Consider the following 23,206-nt stretch of genomic DNA (forward strand, 5'->3'; position numbering starts at 1 on the left):
GATGGAGAAAAAAAATGGTAACTTGTGTTTGTTTTTAACTTTGCATTTTCCCTCACTAGTGCAGTTGAGCATCTTTTTATCTGATGTTTATTGGCCTGTTCTTTGTGAACTGTTTGTAACCTTTGCCTAGTTTTTCTTAAAGGGTTGTTTTTTTCCATATTGAGTTGTTGAAGTCATTTATATTTCAGGATATTAATCCTTTGTCTATTATATATATATATATATATACACACACACACACACACACACACATATATATATAGCTGATATTTTCCTATAGTATGTACCATGTTTATAGTTTGTGTTATCATACAGGAGTTTTAGATGTTTGTGTAGCCATTTGATATATTTGTATCAGTCTTTTCTTCTGTGGATTTTCTGTTTTGTTTATTGCTTTGCAAGACCTTTTTTATCCAAGGCAACAACCATATTATTTTTTTTTCTCATTCTGTTATAGTGCTTTCCATTTAGGTCTATAACCTACCTTAAACTCATTTCCTTCTCAAAACCTTTGCATTTCCCCTATCTGGAACTCTTTTCCCCGAGATGTTCCTATGGCTGACACCCTCAGGGCTCAGCTCAAATATTACTTCTTCCAAAAGGCCTTTCCTGACCACCTTAACTAAATCAACCACCCTCTCTACATTAAGATGTGCCCTAGTTCATTACCTTAATTTATTTTCTCATAGATCACCTCTTACTGAAGTTACCCAACTTTTGTTTATATGTTCATGGTCTGTCTCTCCTTAGATCGAAAACTCCATGAAAGTAGGGATTTTGTCCTGTCCCTAGCTTCTAGAACACATTTAGAGTTTATTATAGTGAACTTGATAATGATAACTTAATTTTTTTCAAAGGATTGTCACAATACCTAGGACTCCCTTTTCTAAAGGAGAAATATTTCAGTCATCCTGTTTTTCTACTCTTAGTACTGTGTGAGTCGAGGATGGTTATGACAATTATTTGGTCCAGTGTTTCACAACCTGTAGTGTTTTGGAATCACACTTGATTTATTTTTAAATTTAGATATAGAGTGTGTATATCTTTTTTCCCTTTCATACTGAACCCTAAATATTCATTGGAAGGACTAATGCTGAAGCTGAAGCTCCAATACTTTGACCACCTGATACAAAGAGCTGACTTATTAGAAAAGACCCTGATGCTGGGAAAGATTGAAAGCTGGAGGAGAAGGGGACAACAGAAAGTGAGATGTTTGGGTGGCATCACTGACTCAATGAATATGAGTTTGGGTAGGCTCTGGGAGGTGGTGGAAGACAGGGAGGCCTGGCGTGCTGCAGTCCTTGGGGTTGCAGAGTCAGACGTGACTAAGCGACTGGACAAATAGAGTGTATATAGTTTCCTAGGGCTGCCACAACAAAGTACCACAAACTGTGTGGCTTAAAACAACAGAAATTTATTGCCTTACAGTTCTGGAGGCTAGAAGTGGTGATGGTGGGCCATGCTCACTCTGAAAGCCCTAGCAAAGCATCCTTCCTTGTCTCTTTCTAGCTTCTAGTGATTGCAGTCTTTGATATTCCTTGACTTGTAGGTGTATCTCTCTGCCTCCATCATCACATGTGTGTACCTGAATTTCTGTCTTGTAAGGATCCCAGTCATTGGACTAAGGTCCACCCTAATGTGATATGATTTCATTTTAACATGGTTATATTTGCAAAGACCATATTTCCAAATAAGGTCACAATCACAGTTTGGGAGGACACTATTCAACCCAGTACAGAGGGTCACATTTTAAAAATCTGCTTTATTAGGTCTGGAGTGGAGGCCCAGCATCCTTAATTTTTAAAAGCTTTACAGACTTGACTGATGTTCACCTGGAAAGGTGGACATGGGGGAAGGCCCTTTTAAAGCAAAATCCCAAATACAGATTCCAGTAAAGAAAAATACTGATGAATTTCACTGCATAAAAGTTAAAGCTTTGGTGGCGGGAGGGTGGGGGAGAATACCATAAACAAATTCAAAAGGTCAACAAAGCTGGGAAAACATATTTGCATCATATATGATAAAAGGCTAATTTAATTTACAACAAATTCAGAAGAACTAACATGAAAAAGACAAAACCCAATAGTAAAGTGAGCTAAAGAATAAGCAAGTAATCTACAGAGAAAGACATGCACACATCAATAGAGATTTGAAAAGATGTTTAATTTCATCCATGAGTAAAGGCATATAAATCAAAACAATAAAATGCCATCTTTATCTATAAGACTGGGAAATGTTTAAAGTATGATTTAAACAGAGTAAGTCAGGGTATGAAGAAATCCTAGATGTTTTCATATGCTGCTGGTGGGCTTGACGTTGTTACAACTTTTTTGATGTATAATTTGGTAGAATATATCAAAATAAAACATGCAGATATTCTTTGAATGTTGTAGGTGTTGCTCGTGCCTTCTCAGTAATCATTCCCCATTTTTTTCCTTCCCAAGAAGTTGTAGATTTTTATTTATGTGTCTATTCTTCCCACTCATAGCCCACGTATTTGCGGGTAAACAGATTTTATTCTCAGTTCTTCTGACCACAAACAACATTAGTTCAGAGGACTTGTGACCTAAGCAAGTCAGTGAGGGAGAACCATGGGAGTCCTACTTACTTGGAATGTTGGGTCAGAGTTTTCTCTTCTCTGCTGGACTTGATGAAGAGATTCAAAGCTTCCATTGCCACTGTCAGCGATTTCATTGGCACCTTGGCTTAAAGCACTGGTTCTCAGTCTTTAGTGTTCATCAGAATCACCTAATCTGTTAAAACATAGATTGCTGATCTTTATCTACTTTCAGAGTTTCAAATTCTGCAGATCTGTGGTAGGGACAAAGAATTTCCTTTTCTAAGAAATTCTCAGGTGAGATTGATGCTGCTGGTCCAGGGATCACACTGAAAAAAACTACTTGGATAAAGTAGGGACTGCACAGTAGAGACACTTAAAGAAACTGGGTAGCTCTAGCTCACCCTACCCCTGGAATTGTGTTTCGTTACTTGTAACCAAAATCACCCTAACCAATATATTCAGCAATTTTGGACTAAAAATTTACCCTATGGATATACTTGCAGAACTTTATCAAAATATATGCTGATGGATAGACTACCCTTGTGGCTCAGAGGTAAAGAAGCCGCCTGCAATGCAAGAGATGCAGGTTCAATCTCTGGGTCGGGAAGATCCCCTGGAGAAGGAAATGTCTACCCACTCCAGTATTCTTGCCTGAAAAATCCCATGGGCAGAGGAGCCTGGCAGGCTACGGTCCATAGAGTCACTAAGAGTTGGACACGACTAAACACAGCGCGGGCGCGTGTGTGCACACACACACACACACATATGCTGATGCATGGTAATTGCAGCATTGTTTGTAATAGCTAAAACTGGAAGCAGTCAAAGTACTTGTCAATAGGGAATTGATCCATCAGATGGAATCATCTATCTAATGGAATACCATGTGGTTTAACAATTATGAAATGCTCTGTATATGCTTGTAGAAAAATAAGATATATTAAATATAAAAATCATGATGATTAAAAGGGAGTAATTTATACTTTTTAAACAAAAGAATAAACATATATGCAGGTATGTGGTTAATTATTTCCTAGGATGTTAATTCTGATTAAGAACAGCAATATTTGAGAAAAAGAGTTGGAATTGAGGTGGTGCTAGCAGTTCTTCATTTTGTATATTTTATTCTGTTTGAGTTGCCTAACCTTAGGTAAATTTTCCTTTTGTCAAAAAAGAAAAGTCATTTGGCATTATCTGGGCAAGGCATAATTCAACTGTAATTTCCTTCTTTGTATTTCTCTATTGAAGAAACAACTAATAAATGTATTATTTTTAAAAAGATTAAATAATAAAAAGATAAATGGAAAATTGAAGACTTCTCAGGTATTCTGATGTGCAGCTGGGCTTGAGTGCCACTAACATGGTGCATAGGTTATACACTGGTGAGGACTTATACCTATCCTGATTGAGACTTAACTAGGGAGTTGCTAACTGTACTTTAATGTGCATATGAATTATCTAGGGATTTTGTTTGGAGAAGGCAATGGAACCCCACTCCAGTACTCTTGCCTGGAAAATCCCATGGATGGAGGAGCCTGATAGGCTGCAGTCCATGGGGTCGCGAAGAGTTGGACACGACTGAGCGACTTCACTTTCACTTTTCACTTTCATGCATTGGAGAAGGAAATGGCAACCCACTCCAGTGTTCTTGCCTGGAGAATCCCAGGGATGGGGGAGCCTGGTGGCTGCCGTCTATGGGGTCACACAGAGTTGGACACGACTGAAGTGACTTAGCAGCAGCAGCAGGGATTTTGTTAAAATGCAGATTCTGATTGAATAGATCTTTAGATGGGGCCCAATATTCTGCATTCTAATAGTCTCCCCAAATGATGCTGATGTTGCTGGACTACTGGTCACACTTTGATAGCAAGAACAAAGAAAGAGGAAAAGAGGAAAAAAAAGAAGCAGAAGGAGGAGGGACTATGAAGATAGAGAGAAGGGACAGATATGAGACATTGCAGAATTACTGGGCATATGGAGAGTTTTAGGTGATGAACTTTTTGGCCTGAGTGATGTGAGGATGGTAGTGACACTATCTAGAGATAGAGAAATCAAGCTAGAGGATGAGGAGATATAGGAAACAATGAAGGAGTGTGAGTAAGACTTCACATTTGAACATATTGAGTCATGATTTTTCTGGGAGAATATTATATAGACTTGCCCAGTAGACCATTTGAACTCTGACTCTGCTCAGTAAAGTTCACACAGAGGTAGATTTGGGAGTCATCTGTATAAAGGTAAGAGTTGAGGCCATGTGATAGGATGAAACTGACCAGGGAGAATAGTGAGAAGGTAGCTGAAAATAGAAACTCAGAAATGACATTAAGAGACATTCTAAGAAGAAAATGGTGAAGTAGTGGGAGAGATAGTACAGAAGAATAAATATCTTGAAGGGTGTTCCTCGGAGAAGGCAATGGCACCCCACTCCAGTACTTTTGCCTGGAAAATCCTACGGACGGAGGAGCCTGGGAGGCTGCAGTCCATGAGGTCGCCAGAGTCAGATACGACTGAGCGACTTCACTTTCACTTTTCACTTTCATGCATTGGAGAAGGAAATGGCAACCCACTCCAGTGTTCTTGCCTGGAGAATTCCACGGACGGGGAAGCCTGGTGAGCTGCCATCTATGGGGTCGCACAGAGTCAGACACGACTGAAGCAACTTAGCAGCAGCAGCAGCAGGGCGTTCCTACGAAAGAACAACCAGATTCGGCATAAAACATATTTTTTATTGTGTGAGTTAGCAACTGCTGCATGATAAACCATCCAAAACTCAGTAGCTTGAAACCAAACCATGTATTGTTGCTCAAGAGTCTATAGGTCAGTGCTCTTTTGATCTGCACTAGGCTTGGCAGATCTTAGCTGGGCTCACTTATGTATCTGTGGCTTGTGGGTTGGTTGAGGACTGACAGGTCTAAGCTGGTCTGGCTGGATATAGCTAGACAAATGGGTCTCTCCTCCAGAAGACTAGCCCAGGCTCATTCCCATGGTAACTCCAGGGGTCCAATGCAGTGAGCAGAAGCATGCAAGGCTTAGAACTGACATAATATCACTTCTGCAACATTCTATTGATCAAAGGAAAACACAAGACTATTCTAGATTTGAAGGGTAGAGAAACAGATGTCATCTCTTAAAGGGAAGAGCTGCAAAAGGTGTACATACAGAGAGGTGTAAACACCTGTGACCATTTTTGTAATCAGTTTATCATGCTGGACTTAGAAGTGAAAGAAGTCTTTAAAGATCAAGCAAGATAAAGCAAAGAAACAAAGCCATGACAATAGCAGTAATAAACCCCAGTAAGCTGGCTAGGGAGAGCAGGGCACTTGAGGACACTCAAGTGTCCTCAATGGAACAGAGGTAGTTCTTTGGAAAATTGAGGTGCTGTTATTGGAAGAAATGAGGAAAGGCTGCTGATCAGGTAGGAAAACAAACAGACATCTGCCTCAGAATCTAAGAGTCTAGTCTTTATCATGAGAAAATTCTAGAAATACTTTAAATTGATATGGAACAGTCAGTCTTTCTGGTCCTTGAAATCAGTATGCACAGGACACACCCTTCAGGAGTCTGAGCTTGGACTCAAAACCAGCATGCCAATTGTGCCACCTTAATGTATTAATGTGTAACGTGTTTTCACATCCACTAGCTTGTGTTACTCTTACAACTACCTATAAGGGAGGTAAAGCAGGCATTACTATTCCCATTTAATACTACTTCTAAAAATAATTTTGTCATTATCTTATAAAACTGAGCATTTGCCTGCCTTAGGTCCCAGCAGGAGACATATACACAAGCATTCATGGCAACATTGATGGAAATAATAATGGGTAGAGCTTGCCAGAGTTGACCAGAGCTGAGCACCCACCACTGCCCGCTGTGTACACCTCTGTGCCATGGCTGGCCTCAACTCCCTGGAGGCGGTGAAACGCAAGATGTAGGCCCTGCAGCAGCAAGCAGATGAGGCGGAGGACCGCACACAGGGCCTGCAGCATGAGCAGCACGAGAAAGACCAAGATGACGTGGCAGCTCTCAATCCACACATCCAGCTTGTCGAGGAGGAGTGGGACAGGGCTCAGGGATGACTGGCCACAGCCCTGCCGAAGCTGGAGGAGGCAGAAAAGGCTGCAGATGAGACTGAGAGAGGGATGAAGGTGATAGAAAACCCAGCCATGAAAAATGAGAAGATGGAGATTCAGGAGATGCAGCTTAAAGAGGCCAAGCACATTGCTGAGGACGCTGACCACAAATACAAGGAGGTTGCTCGTAAGTTGGTCATCCTGGAGGGCGAGCTGGAGAGGGCGGAGGAGTATGAGGTGTCTGAACTAAAATGTGGTGACCTGGAAGAACTCAAGAATGTCACTAACAACCTGAAGTTGCTAGAGGCTGCATCTTTAAAGTATTCTGAAAAGGAGAACAAATATGAAGAAGAAATTAAACTTCAGTCTGACAAACTGAAAGAGGCTGAGACCCATACCAAATTTGCAGAGAACAGTTGTGAAACTGGAAAAGACAATTGATGACCTGGAAGAAAAACTTGCCCAGGCCAAAGAAGAGAACAGGGGCTTATCTCAGACACTGGATCAGACACTGAATGAACTAAACTGTATATAACCAAAACAGAAGAGTCTTGTTCCAACAGAAACTCCAGAGCTCCATGTCTTTCTCTTCTCTTGTAAGAAGTTTCTTTTGTTATTGCCTCTTCGCCTTGCTGGAAATGTCAAGGAAATTATGAATACATGAAAAATATTTTGTATCAGAGAAGCTTTGAGCACCAGTTAAATCTACTCCTTTCTTTTTTTCAAGTGGCACCAGTTTTTTCAGCTCTATTTTTATCCTTACCTTGCATATATTCTTAAGGTAGGCAGGGTATTTCATATTGAGCATACTCTCTTTTAAGACTGAGGGCATTTGGTTCCTGGGAGAATAGACAAACCCACACTTTCAAAACACAGATTCTGACATCTGGTCATGGGTCAGTTTAAAAGGTTGAAGAATTCCACCATTGGTCACACTGTAGGAGGCCAGGGATCATCATATTAAAATCTCAAGTGGATCTTCCCAACCCTACATTAAAATGGGTGGTGATTTTCCACCAGAGCAAAAAAGGCGGGTGAGGTTACTGTGGGAAGTCATAAACTACCAAGAGGTTAACCTGATCATCCTGGTTCTTTTCCACACTCCACCATTCAGAACATTATCTGAGCAGCCAGTGTAAGAATGCTTGGAAAAGAGTCGTAATAATCACCCAAATGTTTTCTGGACTGATCCTTGATATATTCTTCTATACGTTTCTTTCACTCTAAAGTTGTTCTCTGAGGAGCTGATGTCTTATTCCAGTAATGACACATGCTTATCTGCTTTGATATGAGGCCATTCACTCAGGAGAAATGAATGTTGGAGAATTCAGTCCTATTAGGAGAAGCTGTCTTTTTCATAAAGACTGCTTAGCCATCAGTAATTGAGAAAGACTGTTTTTCTATGAACAAATATTGGACAGAATGGCCCTCTCAGACTACAAAGTAAAAATAAAAGAAGTAATTGACCCAACTTCATCGCCTCTATACTCGAGGGAATGGCAAATTGGAGATTTACTTATTTAGAATTTTAATTCCTTCTTCAGGACCAAGTTAATAAAAAAACAAGAAACTCATGATTAAACTGAAAATGCAGTATTTTGTAGACAGGGCTGCACATTTTAGCCTTGTTATATTTCTGCTTTCTCAGTTAACATCTCAGAGCTGAAACATTCCACATTGTCCAGCAGTGTGGGGGCCAACTCAAGGTTACAATTCTGACTAAAAAATCACACTGCTTCTAGCTTATCTGAATCCTCTGCCCTCACTCCTATTTATTAAGCACCACACTATGCAAGAAATACACTAGCAAATTGTGCAACTGAATAAAACCCACACTTTTCATTTAGGTTCTTGCAACTGAATCATATGTAATAGTATCACTTTTTCTACATTTTGGTCAAATAAACTTTTACTCCAAAAAAAAAAAAAGAATGGGTAGATAAACTGTGGTATTACTATATAGAAGTGAAAAATTAACTACAGCTATAGCAGCAATGTGGAGAAGGCAATGGCAACCCACTCCAGTACTCTTGCCTGGAAAACCCCATGAACAGAGGAGTCTGGTAGGCTGCAGTCCATGGGGTCACGAAGAGTCGGACACTTACTGAGCGACTTCACTTTCACGCATTGGATAAGGAAATGGCAACCCACTCCAGTGTTCTTGCCTGGAGAATCCCAGGGACAGGGGAGCCTGGTGGGCTGCCATCTATGGGGTCACACAGAGTTGGACAGGACTGAAGCGACTTAGCAGCAGCAGCAGCATAGCAGCAATGTGTTTGTGTCTTAGAGGAAAAAAAAAGTTGGATGAGAAAAGGGAGTTGCAGAACCTACATAAAATAACATTTTTATAAAATTAGAAAGCAAGTACAACCTAATACTATGTTGTTAAAAAATAATTGCATATGTGATATAACTATTTAAGAAGAAATCTAGGGAATGAAAACTGAAAGTGAAAATACTGGTTACCTCTGGGGAAGGCAGAGAGATGGGATAGTTCTTAGGTTGGGCAGCGGGTTCAGGAGAGTTCAGTTTATTATTGAATTTTATAACATATGTTACATACCCTTTTGCATTTATCAAATAATATGTGTGAGTGTGCTTAGTCGCTTCAGTCATGTCCGACTCTTTGTGACCCTATGGACTGTAGCCCGCCAGGCTCCACTATCCATGGGATTCTCCAGGCAAGAATACTGAAGTGGGTTGCCATGCCCTCCTCCATGGGATCTTCTCAACCCAGGGATCGAGCATGCATCTCTTAGTCTCCTGCATTGTCAAGTGAGTTCTTTACCACTGGTACCACCTTAGGAAGCCCTTATTAAATAGTACATAATAATATTTTTAAATAGTCAAAAAAGGAAAGCAAAACAGCAGAGAAGTGTCAAGGAAGCCAGAGAGTTTCATGAATGGGTTGTATTTCAATGTCAATTGCTGTGGAAGGCCTCAGCAAGATGCCTGTATGAAAACTGTGGACTTGGTGACAGGGTGCACACGTCACCTTTGGAAGCAGCCACATTCAAATAGGAAGGGCTGATGCCAGATTATAGGCTAGGGAGAACTGTGTTACGAGGAAATCAGGACCTGGAGCTTAGACAAGTCTTTCATCTACTACCAACTCTTCCCCCACCCCCTGGCCAAACCTGTAACAGCTAACATTTATTGAGGCTGCATTATATGCCGGGCATTTTACATACACTATGTCTAGGGGGAGCTAAACTCAATGCTTGCTTTACCCCCAGATTATATCCACTTCAGTGCACATGCAGAGAAGCCCTATGACACTAGAATGGGAATGAATGCTTTACTCTTCCATTACAAATTTTAGGTATAATAACTCAAGTGGTTAGGCAGTGGCAACCAATCAAAAGGCAATTAATTGGAGCGGTTCCCTTGGCCTGGTGGCGGTGGCTGGTGGGGCCCCGGCCTGAGGGTGGCAGCGGCTCGTCTGAGCACCTGGATGTGTTGGTGGAGGACAAGGTGGTGGTCTTCCTCAAGGGGACGCTGGAGCAGCCCCAGTGTGGCTTCAGCAACGCAGTGGTACAGATTCTCCAGCTACACAGCATCTGCTACTATGCGGCCTACAACGTGCTGGATGACCCCCAGCTCCAGTAAGGCATTAAAGACTACTCCAACTGGCCCACCATCCTGCAAGTGTACCTCAACGGCGAGCTTGGGGGTGGGGGGGCTGTCACATTCTCCTGCAGATGCACCAGAATGAGGACCTGGTGGAAGAACTCAAAAAGCTGGGGATCCACTCAGCCCTCTTAGATGAAACCAAAGACTAGGACTCAAAGTGAGGGAGGGTGGCCCAGGTGAGAAGCTGCTGATGTCAGAGTCTCACCGCCAGAGAAGCCTTACCCATTCTGGTTCCTGCTCTACAGATGACTGCACTGGTTCCTCCAGTTTGTAAGCAGCCAAGTGACTTTAGCGTGTCTGGTGTTTGGGCAAGGAATATCCTATCGTAAACATAATCGTAACCACTGCACTGTCATAATCAATGTGGTATTACGAGCTTGTTGTAAACAAAATTCTTTCTTGTGTTGTCCTTTGCTCTTTGCAAAGGATTCAGGAGTAAACCTAGGAACTTTTGAATCATTGTTATTATTCATAAGTCCTCCGCAAATATATCAGTCTGCAAAGATAATATAACTCCCCTCCCCAGTTTTTTATAACTTTTTCTGTTAAGAAAAATGATGGGCAAGGAAGAAAATAAGATAATTGTTTTTTTTTTTTTTAAATAAACTGCCAACCCAGGGGGGGAAAAAAGGCAATGAATCAAATCTACCCAGAAATGGGTCATTTCTCCCTGTGATGCTATTATTTTGACTCACCAAACTTATTTCTTCCGTGTTTCAGGGACATAGTAGATTTGTACTTTCCACCTCCAGGAAATTAGGTGCAACCATGTGGGCCATTTCTTGGGTAATGAAGAGAGAAGTGATGGGTGACATTTTAAGCTGTAAGGATCAGTGTGTGTTTTGGTCACATCCCTTCCTAACTCAGTGATGGGGCTTCTGTTGGTTTGAGTTTTCAAGTGGCTTTGGATGAACAGAGCTCCCCTGCCAATCTATGTTGGACATAATGAGCAAGAAGTATACCTTTATTATGTGAGATTTTGTGATTATTATAGCAGCAAAGGGCTTCCCCAATGGCTCAGAGATAAAGAATCCACCTGCAATGCAGGAGATGCAGGTTCGATCCTTGGGTCAGGAAGATCTCATGGAGGAGTAAATGGCAACCCTCTCCAGTATTCTTGCCTGAAAAATCCCATGGACAGAGTAGCCTGGCAGGCTACAGTCCAAAGGGTCGCAAAGAGTCAGACACAACTGAGCAACTGAGCATGCATACACGCATAGCAGCAAAATCTAGGCCATCCAACTGATACATTCCCCTTTTCTAGAATTAAAGATTATAAATGTATAAGGACTTAATAATAAAATGAAAAATTTTTAAAGGTATAAAGTGACTAGAATTCTCCCTGGCACATAGTAATCCCTCAAAAAGATCACTTTCTGCATCTGCTCCTAATAAATGAGCACAGAATTTTCCTATTTCTTACACACAAATAAAGATTAGTTGAAGATATAAATAGAAGACAATGTTCCAGGCTCACATTATTCTTAATGCTTGTGATTTTAGGAGAGATATCTGCCTTCTTGGTCACGTTCTTCAAGTCCATGCAAATAACAGAGTTGGCACTGCTTGGGTCATATACCCATCCCTGCACTGGGGGAGGTGAAGCCATGTGACTGATGGTCAATCCACCTCTATCCCAAGATTGGAAGGAGAAGTTCCCCAAAGGGGTAAAAATCTAGGCTTAACTGCTGCCATAGGAGGAAGGAATGCTGAGCAGGGTTCAGTATTATCTACTTAGTCAAAACAAAATTAGATTTAGAACTCTGGTTTTTAATCACTTATTAGTTGTATGTGAACTTATGTAACACTGAACCAGTTTGCCCATGTGTAAAGTGAGGATAGTATTTACTTTGCAGAGTTGTTCAAGGTTTAGAAACAATGTACAAGAGCCTAGTACTGATAGCTTAGAGGTGAGTGATGCTCCTGTATTTGTGGTCTCTGAAGGACAGTTTCAGTCACTCAGAGCTTTGTGTAGATTTTATTTAAAGTAAAAGTGACAGAAAAAGCTTCTGACATAGACAACAGAAGGGGGCAGGAGAATACCCACCTCACTAGTTTAAGCTGGGCCTTATATACTTCTCAACTAGCTGCTGAGAATAGATAAAAAATACCTCAAGGCTATGAGAATTTTGTCCTGTCCTTTTCCCATAACATACATCCTGGGATGACATCAGCGTGAGATTAGCCAAAAGGAACATGTTAACCCAGAGCTCAAGGCTGTGAAAGTTTTTACCCAGAACTTTTCTCATACCATTCATCCAAAGCTCAAAAAAAGGCATGTCCTTGAACAAGAGATACTGCTGTCTACAAAGGCCTACTTGTCCATGGCAAAAAAATGTGAAAAAGAAAGAATGTGTATCTCCTCTATAAAGGGGCCTTAGGCTTGGACTGCTTATCAACCTGCCTAAATTAACTCTCTTATTCTCCCCTTTTTCTTTTAGGAGAATATTGTTGCTGAGGAGAAAGGGGAGGAGAAATCTGTCAGTAACTGCTTCCTGCAGGTGAGGGGGGGCAGACCCTAAGTTGTTGAAGCAACATATTCTCATTACCCCTTTATTTAGGGTTTCTGATCCAAGGATCCCAAGTAATAGCTAGAGGAGGCAGTAGAAATTGTAGGAGCATGAACAATTATTTGTAATTTAAATGTTTTCAGATAGTTGGAAACAAATCTTATTACACAGTTACAGATGTAAGGAAAAAAACAGCAAAATCAGAATGATTACAAGTATTACAGTCAAGATAGTTTTTCACCAAGGAGAGCTTGTAAACCAAGATTATATCTATGACCAGAGTGGAACATCAGGGAAGTCCAGTTTTGAAGAGTGACCAGAATCTCTGTATCACCATTACTTTGTATGGGAAGCTGTTGTATCCTTCAGAAAGAACAAACTAGACAAGTAGATTAAAAGGCAGAGACCAAAAATCAGTAAAAGAATTATTGTAATCAGCAGTCCAAGCAAGAGTAAGAATCAGGTTACATTTGGCAGTAACTTTGATCCTGGTTTAGATATAGTCAACACCTGGGCTGCCCTATTTATAAGAATGGAGCCATTTGGCATGTTCATATACATTTTGAATGTGGGTATAACAAACCCAGTTAGAAGTAGTTGAAGGAGTGACAGCCTGAAGCTTAACAGACAAAATAAATCTTACCATTTCTTTTTAGAAGAATGAGTCTGAACCCCTATGTATACAGCTGTTTTAAGGAGATTTATAGTCATAGGTTACCCACTCCAGTATTCTGGCCTAGAGAATTCCATGGGCTGTATAGTCCATGGGGTTGCAAAGAGTCGGACACGACTGAGTGACTTTCACTTTCACTATGGTCAGAGCTAGTTGTCTAAGTTTGTCCAAGTAGGCTTTAGCCTCTTATTGTGGTATTAACATATAAGCCAAAGTAGTTGTCACTATTAACAATTGTAGATAGTGTTTTTCTAGGTATGAGAAAATGCAAGAATTTGGGCTCAAAAATTTTTTTACCTGAAAATATCTGACTATTCAAAGGCTTGTTTTGTCCATTTTTTTTCAGAGCACAAACCAAGTGTCTAATCTCTGATTTTCACCCTGAACTCCTTTAAGAGGATGTCGAAGGTCAGCAGCTGTAGTGTCCATGATTTAATCTTTGTAGAGGCAGATGGCAAGGGCCAGTTTCCAGGCACAGGGCCCCTTTATGGCCATGAGTTTGACCATGGTTTGGGGGCGTTTCATGGCCATCTTGTCCCACAGTGCTTGGAAAACTCATTACCAGGTCTGTTGAAGATTTCACTGATAGGCCACTCAATGTGCTGTTACTGGACTAGGCCCTGTGAGTAGCAAAATCTCCAGACTGCACCTGTCTCACTAGTCTCTTGGTCCAGGAGAATATTCCCTCTTGCTTCTTTTCATATACAGAGTCATATCATTATAATTATGGATTTTATATAGAACTGTACACCATCATTATATCAGTGGCTCCATCACATACTTGATAATGTAAGGGACAACACTTCTTGAAACAGGCAATATAGAAAACAATATAGTTAGCAGTAATAGTAAAATCACAAGTAAGACCTTAAGTCAAGAACTTAATTAGGTATAGCCCAGTAATATCTCCAGGTCATCTGACTGAGTTTGTTAAATGACTATAGCCTGCTGTTAATCTTCTGGTTGTAGATCCTGGAGCATCGGATCTTTATTTAAAGACTGGTTAATCGGATCTTTATTTAAAGACTGGTTACTGGGATAAACTTTAGAAACAAACTCAGAGTGTCCTTTTTAATAACTTAATTAAACCTCTTAGCAATGTAATATAACCACAAGGAACTAACTCAGAAGTGAGTCAGTAAATACAGACCTTAGTTAATAAAACTAGAATGTAATACTCAGTGAAACATGATAGATGCCATAGGCCTGACATCAGTTGGGTGGATTTTTCTTTTAGAGCTCCCCAGAACACTTTGAGATTTCTGTATATGTTGGGACACAGTCTTTTTTACCTTGATAAGGCTGTCCAGAACCCAAGTGTCTCCAATTTCGGAGGGACGAGGCAGAGAGAGAAGAAAAATGTTTTAATTTTACCCATAGATGTAAATCATTAAATTGCTTTAAACCATCAGTAACTTGAGAAGAAGAGCTTCTTTATATCTGAAAACAAAGATTGGAAGACAGTAATACATCAGACAAAAAGTCATGAAAATTGTAGTCATATTTTGCAGTCTACTCAATCCCATGCAACTGACCCCTTTATTCTGCCATTCCTGCTCGATGACCAAGGACATCAGCGAAAGCAATAGTCTCCAAGAAGCTCATGAAGTTTTTGCCAATGTCTGTATGACCTGTCCAGCAAAGTGGGTGCCCCAATCACTGGAGACTGCAGAAAACACACTTTAACCATTTTTTCCCATTGTGAGATATTAACCCCACAGCCAGGAAAGGCTTTAGCCTATCAAATAAAAGTGAGGTTTGTCAGGGAGCCGGAAAAAGCCAAGCGGCTGTGTTGGACCTCCCATAGCCCTGACTGTTTGGTTTACAGCCATTCTTTATCCATTTTAAATTCCCTGATGAGGGGTTAATTTTGTAGAAGCAGAATGAGCTTTGTCTATGTGCATCATAGTCCATTATTAAAAGCCACATTTCAAGAAAACTTTGTTCTTTTAATCAGGGAGAGAAAACCAAATTCCAGTTTGGTACCAGCTTCCGTTCACTGTGAAACAATAGTTGTTCACTTAGTCAAAGTAACAATAAAAGACCTCAAAGGCAGTTTAATATCTTAAGAAACTTGTATCTTGCACAAAACTGTCTTCCACTTGCCACAAATCTTTTTTCATTTGTCACAAACCTTTTTTGTATTTTCTGTATTTATCACTTTATTTGCCCATTCAGAGAACAGCCACCTCTAAGTTCAGATTTACTTTCTTTTTCTTAATAGAATGTAATTTCATTTCTTATACCTTTTTATTGAAAACACACATCTTTCCTTCAGCAGCCATGAACTGTACTTTATATCATCATTTTGTAGATTGGTAGATATAAATCACCCAAAGCTATGTCATTTGCAAAAGTATCTTCACAATGTCTATGTTAATTAGGTCAATAAGCAAACATCAATACTAGATATTAATTCAATAGTGAATATTTCCCAGTTTACACAAGCCTGAAATTCATTTTAATTTTTTTGAATTTAGAATTGTTTGATTTCTAAGTGCTTACTTCTCTCTAGGCCAATTAGGCTTCAGCAATATTGTCCAAGGACAAAGACGCACACAGAGACCTCACAGTTTTCCACTTGAAATATAAAATGTCTCTTTGCTCCCCCCCTTTTTTTTCTTGGCTTGAAGTTCTGCCAACTTGCTCATGGTTGGAGTCCCAGACAGAGTGGGCTGTGTATCTCAAGGACATGATAAGAGTTAACTTCAGTTTCTTCCCCAGGCATGTTTTCTGTTTCTCAGGCAGGATCGGAGCTCCAAAAAAAGTATTTTAACAAGTCAGCTTTTTCCTAATTGCATGTGCTAGAAGAACTGGTTTTGCAATTTCAAAAAGATTTCATTTTAACCTATTTTTTTCCAGAGTCTAAAAAATATCATGGCCATTCAGTGTCAAAAATGTCATCTCTTCTTTTTGTAGTCACAGTTTCATAGCTAAAATTTAAACCAGAGTGTTCAAATTGGCTCTGATGACAGGGGTAGACTGATTGATAAGATGTTGTCCCAGCAGGGATTGTCTCTCTGGGCAAGTGAGGTCTTCTCTTAAAGAAATCCTGTATATAAGGGACATTTTGGGCTCTGGGGATGAAACTTACCCCAGTTTTTCCAAGATACAATTCAAAGGGGGTAGTTTTAGGACTGCTAGCTCCCATTTGTAAGAGAAAAAAGCAGCGCCCAGTGCCGTGGCTTTTTTCTACTGGAGGCGACCCTCCCTGCTCTAGATAGGGGTGTAGACAGGCCTTCCACCTAAGCTTCCTTCCCTGGCCAGAGTTAAACTGTCCCTTACCAACAGTAATCCAAGTCTATGCCCCACTAAAGCTGAAGAAGCTGAACAATTCTATGAAGACCTACAAGACCTTCTAGAACTAATACCAAAAAAAAAAAAAAAAAAAAAATGTCTTTTTCATCATAGAGGACTGGAATGCAAAAGGAGGAAGTCAAGAGATCCCTGGAGTAACAGGCAAGTTTGGCCTTGGAGTACAAAATGAAGCAGGGCAAAGGCTAACAGAATTTTGCCAACAGACCACACTGGTCATAGCAAACACCCTTTCCAACAACACAAGAGAAGACTATACACATGGATATCACCCGAAGGCCAATACCAAAATCAGATAGATTATATTCTTCATAGCCAAAGATGGAGCAGTTCTATACAGTCAGCAAAAAGAAGACCAGGAGCTGACTGTGGCTTAGATCATGAATGCCTTATTGCAAAATTCAAATGTAAATTGAAGAAAGTAGGGAAAACCACTAGACCATTCAGGTATGACCTAAATCAAATCTCTTACGATTACACCATGGAGGTGACAAATAGATTCAAGGAATTAGATCTGATAGGATGCATGAAGAACTATGGATGGGGATTTGTAACATTGTACAGGAGGCGGTGATCAAAACCATCCCCAAGAAAAAGAAACACAAAAAGGCAAAATGGTTGTCTGAGGAGGCCTTACAAATAGCTGAGAAAAGAAGTGAAAGGTAAAGGAGAAAAGGAAAGATATATCCATCTGAATGCAGAGTTCCAAAGAATAGCAAGGAGAGATAAGCAAGCCTTCCTAAGTGATCAATGCAAAGAAATAGAGGAAGACAATAGAATGGGAATGACTAGAGATCTCTTCAAGAAAATTAGAGCTACCAAGGGAAAACTTCATGCAAAGATGGACACAATAAAGGACAGAAACAGTATGGACCTAATAGAAGCAGAAGATATTAAGAAGAGGTGGTAGGAATACACAGAAGAACTATACAAAACAGAACTTAATGACTTGGATAACCATGCTGGTATGGTAACTCACCTAGAGCCAGACATCCTGGAGTACAAAGTCAAGTGGGCCTTAGGAAGCATCACTATGAACAAAGTTAGTGGAGGTGATGGAATTCCAGCTGAGTCATTTCAAATCCTAAAAGATGATGAAAGTGCTGCACTCAACATGCCAGCAAATTTGGAAAACTCAGCAGTGGCCACAGGACTGGAAAAGGTCAGTTTTCATTGCAATCCCAAAGAAAGGCAATGCCAAAGAATGTTCAAACTACTGTATAATTGCATTTATCTCATACGCCAGCAAATATTCAAAATTTTCCAAGCGAGGCTTTCACAATACGTGAACTGAGAAGTTCCAGATGTTCAAGTTGGATTTAGAAAAGGCAGAAAGAGGAACCAGAGATCAAATTGCCAACATCAGTTAGATCATAGAGAAAGCAAGAGAATTCCAGAAGAACATCTACTTCTGCTTCATTGAGTATGCTAAAGCCTTTGACGATGTGGATCACAACAAACTGTTGAACATTCATTCTTAAAGAGATGGGAATACCAGACCACCTTACCTGCCTCCTGAGAAATCTGTATGCAGGTCAAGAAGCAACAGCTAGAACTGGACATGGATCAGTGGAATGGTTCCAAATTGGGAAAGGTGTACATCAAGGCTGTATATTGTCACCCTGCTTTTAAACTTATATGCCAAATACATCATGCAAAATGCTAAGGTGGATGAAGCACAAGCTGAAATCAAGATTGCTGGGAGAAATATCAATAACCTCAGATATGCAGATGACACCACCCTTATGGCAGAAAGTGAAGAGGAACTAAAGAGCCCCTTGATGAAAGTGAAAGAGGAAAGTGAAAAAGCTGGCTTAAAACTTCAACATTCAATAAACTAAGATAATGGCATCTGGTTCCGTCACTTCATGGCAAATAGATGGGGAAACAATGGAAACAGTGATAGACTTTATTTTCTTGCGCTCCAAAATCATTGCAGATGGTGACTGCAGCCATGAAATTAAGACACTTGTTCCTTGGAAGAAAAGCTATGATAAACCTAGACAGCATATTAAAAAGCAGAGACATTACTTTGCTGACAAAGGTCTGTCTAGTCAAACCTATGGTTTTTCCAGTAGTCATGTATGGATGTGAGAATTGGACCATAAAGAAAGCTGAGCACTGAAGAATTAATGTTTTTGAACAATGCTTTGGAGAAGACTCTTCAGAGTCCCTTGGACAGCAAGGAGATCAAACCAGTCAATCCTAATGGAAATCAGTTCTGAATATTCACTGGCAGGATTGATGCTGAAGCTGAAGCTCCAATACTTTGGCTACCTGATGGGAAGAACTGACTCTTTGGAAAAGACCCTGAAGCTGTGAAAGATTGAAGGCAGGAGGAAAAGGGGACAACAGAGGATGAGATGGTTGGATGGCATCACTGACTCGATGGACATGAGTTTGAGCAAGCTCCAGGAGTTGGTGATAGACAGGAAAGCCTGGTGTGCTGCAGTCCATGGGGTCACAAAGAGTCGGACAATACTGAGCAACTGAACTAAATTGAACTTACCGATGCAGGTGTCTTATTACCATCCCTCCCCATTCTACCACCAAGGTGGGGTGGAGATGCAGCGAGGGTAGTCCTGATGGCATCCCAGATTGATGTCCAGTTCCTCACTATTAATGCCTTTGCATGATTTCTGCTCCTCCTCTGATGCCACCCGGGGTGATAAGAAAAAAAATAGGTGGTGAAGGGCCAGCCAGCGAGGAAAAAGTGATTTTTGTTGAGCTATTAGGGCCAATCCTTCCAGTTCATTTCCACAGATTACACAGAAAGAATATCTAAGGAGTTGAGACAAAAGCCACTGGAGAACCTCCTCTGGTCCGCTAAGAGCCAGCCTTACCAAATGAAGCCCATCACACTTCCAATCTGACCAGATCCTGGAATTCCCAATCTGTGTCCTCAGAAATCTCACAGTTGCCACAGATGGAGTGCCTCCATCCATATAGACCAGATGCACAGCTGTAACAAGGATTCATTTTCAGGTTGTTGGCCCGAGGCAGGCAGCTAAGGGAACAACCTCTAGCCTGAGAAATGTTCCTGGAGTCAGAGCTCCACCCAGCTCCCAATTGTGCTCCTGTCTGCAGTGCATGAAAAGACAATCCAGGTGTAACTTTTGGCTTCTAGCAAGACTAGGTGCTTTGTGACTATCAATCCAAATTTGAGGTCTAAGTAATAGTACACAGTAACAGAATAGATGGCAAGTCCCTTGAAAGTCTAGATTTGACAGATTAGGTTAGTAGTTTCAATTCTCCAGGCAGTTACAAAATGGTCAAAAAGACCAGGAAAAGGTGACCAAGAAAGGAAAGTTTGGTCCACACACTTCACCCATTTCAGGCTACTCCCCTCACAGGGACGTTGGCTGCCTCTGGGTATCACCAGTTCAGTATAAATCCCTGACAGGCTCCCCTTTTGGGGCTGCCCTCAGTCATTATGAGGTGCCACGGAAACACAAACTGGGCTCTACTCTCGCTTCGCACTTGTTTTGTGCATTTCTGGCTTTCAGTCAATCACTTGCACAGGCACACTGTAGAGTTAACAAAGCAGAAAACGTGTTTACTAGGACAACAAAAGAACTAGAACTCCAAGTGTCCTTACCTTGTCTTGAAGATCCTGGACGAGCACCAAAGATGATAGCTTATTGGTAAACAGTGAACAGTGCCGCTGGATTCATGGTCTCCGAAGGAGATTTAACTCTGGGACCAAAGACAGTCTCAGTCACTCAGAGCTTTGTGTAGATTTTATTTAAAGTGAAAGTGACAGAAAAAGCTTCTGACATAGATATCAGAAGGGGGCAGAAAAGTACGCACCTCACTAATTTAAGTAGGGCCTTATATACATCTGAGAATAGACAAAAAATACCTTAAGGCTGTGAGAACTTTGCTGACCCTTTCCTGTAACATACATCCTGGGATGACATCAGCACTAGATTAGTCAGAAGGAACAGGTTAATCCAGAGCCCAAGGCTGTGGAAGTTTTTACCCAGACTTTCCCCCATAAAATACATCCAAAGCTCAAAAAGAGGCATGTCCTTGAACAAGAAATACTGCTGCCTACAAGGCCTATTTGTCTATAGCAAAAGAATGTGAAAAAGAATGCTTACCTCCTCCATAAAGGGGCCTTAGGCTTGGACTCCTTATCAACCTGCCAAAGTTAACTCTCAGTACTGTATTAAGTCACTTTAGTAGTGTCTGACTCTGCAACCCCATGGACTGTAGCCCACCAGGATTCTCTGTCCATAGGATTCACTAGGGAAGAACACTGGAGTGGGTTGCCATGCCCTCCTCCAGGGGATCTTCCCAACCCAAGGACTGAACCCGCGTCTCTTATGTCTCCTACGTTGGCAGACATGTTCTTTACCACTAGCATCACCTGAGAAACCTAGTCCTATGCTTGGTACCTAATAGGTCCTCAGTTAACAGTAACTTTTAAAGGCCAAATGTAAAGATTTCCCACTATTAAATTCTTTTTTCTAGTTGAAACACTCACTTTATTGTTGACTGAATTTTATCATGCTTGAAGTGGAGTTGCTCAGTCATGTCTGACTCTTTGTGATCCCATGGACTGTAGCCTACCAGGCTTCTCTGTCCATGGAATTTTCCAGGCAAGAGTACTGGAGTGGGTTGCCATTTCCTTCTCCAGGGGATCTTCCCGACCCAGGGATTGAACCCAGGTCTCCTGTATTGCAGGCAGATGCTTTACTGTCTGAGCCACCAGGGAAGCCCTTATCATGCTTAAGGTGCTGAAATACTGAGGCACTAGTCAGGAACCTTGTTAGCATGTGTCAGACCCTACTGACTAATTCACAACAAAGATTTTATGTTATCTTTTGCCACTTTGTCCAAGACAGTAATGATAGCTTTAGGCATGTGAGTACAGCAGAAGATCCAGCTCCTCAGTCTGTTGTATTCATATATAAAAAAAAAGTTTGGAAAGCTAATAAAGGCATTTCCTTAAGCCTTAAAACAACTGAAACCAAATCCATGCCAAGGTTCCTGCTTGACACATGTTCCTCGAAAGATATCTCAACATATACAAAGTCAAAAAAGGCATAGTTAAGGGACAGAGTATTACCTACATTATATGTCAACTTTTCAACATGAGAGAGAAAAGGCAAAGTTTCTTCATTTAGAAACTGGGTCTCCTCTTCACATATTCTGCCAAAATAGGATTGTGGGACTGGTTTTTAGGAGAGGTATTTTGAATGTCCAGTTTCTGCGGTTAATCCCTCATTTGCTCATCCTATGACAGCAAGAAACTTTCTGATTTTAAAGTCTTTTCAACTGACTAGAACTTTCTTATTGGATTCTGCCTGTTTTCCTTATAAGCACCACAAAAACAAAAGGAAGGCCTAGGAATATGAAACTAGTGAAAAAGGAAAGGCACATGTATCACTATATGAATAAGTACTCTTCTATCCATGGTGGATGTAACAATCTATTTCTTAAATTGCACTGTGCCTTCCTAATGATGTCAAACCCTAAAAGTATTGCAGAGATAGTAGGTTTTTTTGGGAAAAGGATGAGCTCTGTATTAGTCTGCAGTGACTCAGTTTAGATATGAAAACAGGTTCTGAAAAGTGACCTCTTTGGCCCATCTGGTTAGACTAGTTGATGTCTATGTAAACATTTATTCATCTTTATTAGCAAGGTTTAAAAGATGAACAGATTATCAAGGCTCCCACTATCAAATTCTGAGACCCAACACCTAGAGAACAAAGGTTAGGAAAAGACATCTATAGCCATAATGAACCAACTATAAAACAAAGTTTTACAAACGAGTTTTCATTTAAGGGAAAGTGTTTACAAACTTCAGTAACCTCTAATGCTTGCCTTTAGGCTCAGCTGTTTCCTTCTACAACCTGTACACACAGGGCACAGAGCAGTCATGGAGGTCAAGCCTAGCTAGCAACACTTAGCAGAAGCAGTAAAGTAAGAATCTACTCTAGAGTCCTGGCTTCAGATTCTGCTTTAAGCATCAGTCTATTGCTCAAAGATGACTCAGAACTCTTTTTTAATTTTTTTATTTTTTATTTTAACTCTTTAAAATTTTATTTTTATTTTTGGCTGTGCTGGGTCTTCACTGCTGTGCAAGCTTTTCTCTAGTTGCGGTGAGCAGGGGATACTCTTTAGTTGAGGTGTGCAGGCTTCTCATTTCCGTGGTCTCTGTTGTTGTTGTGGAGTACTGGCTCTAGGGTACATGAGCTTCAGTAGTTGCAGCTCCCAGGCTCTAGAGCACAGGCTCAATAGTTGTGGCGCATGAACTTGGTTGCTCTGTAGCATGTGGGATTTTCCCGATCAGGGATGGAATCTGTGTCCTGCATTGATACGTAGATTCTTTACCACTGAACCACCAGGGAAGTCAGGATTCTTTTTTTTTTTTTTTTTAAGAGCCCCATTTAAAAGCACATTTAAATGAACAGCATTCAGTGATGAACATTCATATTCA

At 40.7% G+C, this 23,206-nt stretch overlaps 1 protein-coding gene and 1 pseudogene across 4 annotated transcripts in view; one reads left to right on the forward strand and one right to left on the reverse strand.

Moving 5' to 3' along the window:
* Window positions 1-1,742: 1,742 nt before the first annotated feature.
* Window positions 1,743-23,206, reverse strand: part of FAM120C (family with sequence similarity 120 member C) — a 145,453-nt gene continuing 123,989 nt past the window's right edge. Inside the window, exons 17-18 of one of the 4 annotated variants that reach the window (XR_011565190.1) lie at window positions 20,357-23,075; window positions 1,743-14,883 (exon numbers count right to left, since the gene is read on the reverse strand). The gene's annotated coding sequence lies outside the window, so the exon portion shown is untranslated. Of the gene's footprint in view, window positions 23,076-23,206 lie in introns of all 4 variants that reach the window. The other 3 variants (XR_011565191.1, XR_011565192.1, XR_011565189.1) reach the window with 3 other exon arrangements.
* On the forward strand, window positions 6,445-14,854 carry LOC139181059 (tropomyosin alpha-4 chain pseudogene; annotated as a pseudogene).

This window comes from Bos indicus, chromosome X (assembly GCF_029378745.1).
Source record: "Bos indicus isolate NIAB-ARS_2022 breed Sahiwal x Tharparkar chromosome X, NIAB-ARS_B.indTharparkar_mat_pri_1.0, whole genome shotgun sequence".
In the NCBI taxonomy this organism is placed as follows: domain Eukaryota; kingdom Metazoa; phylum Chordata; class Mammalia; order Artiodactyla; family Bovidae; genus Bos; species Bos indicus.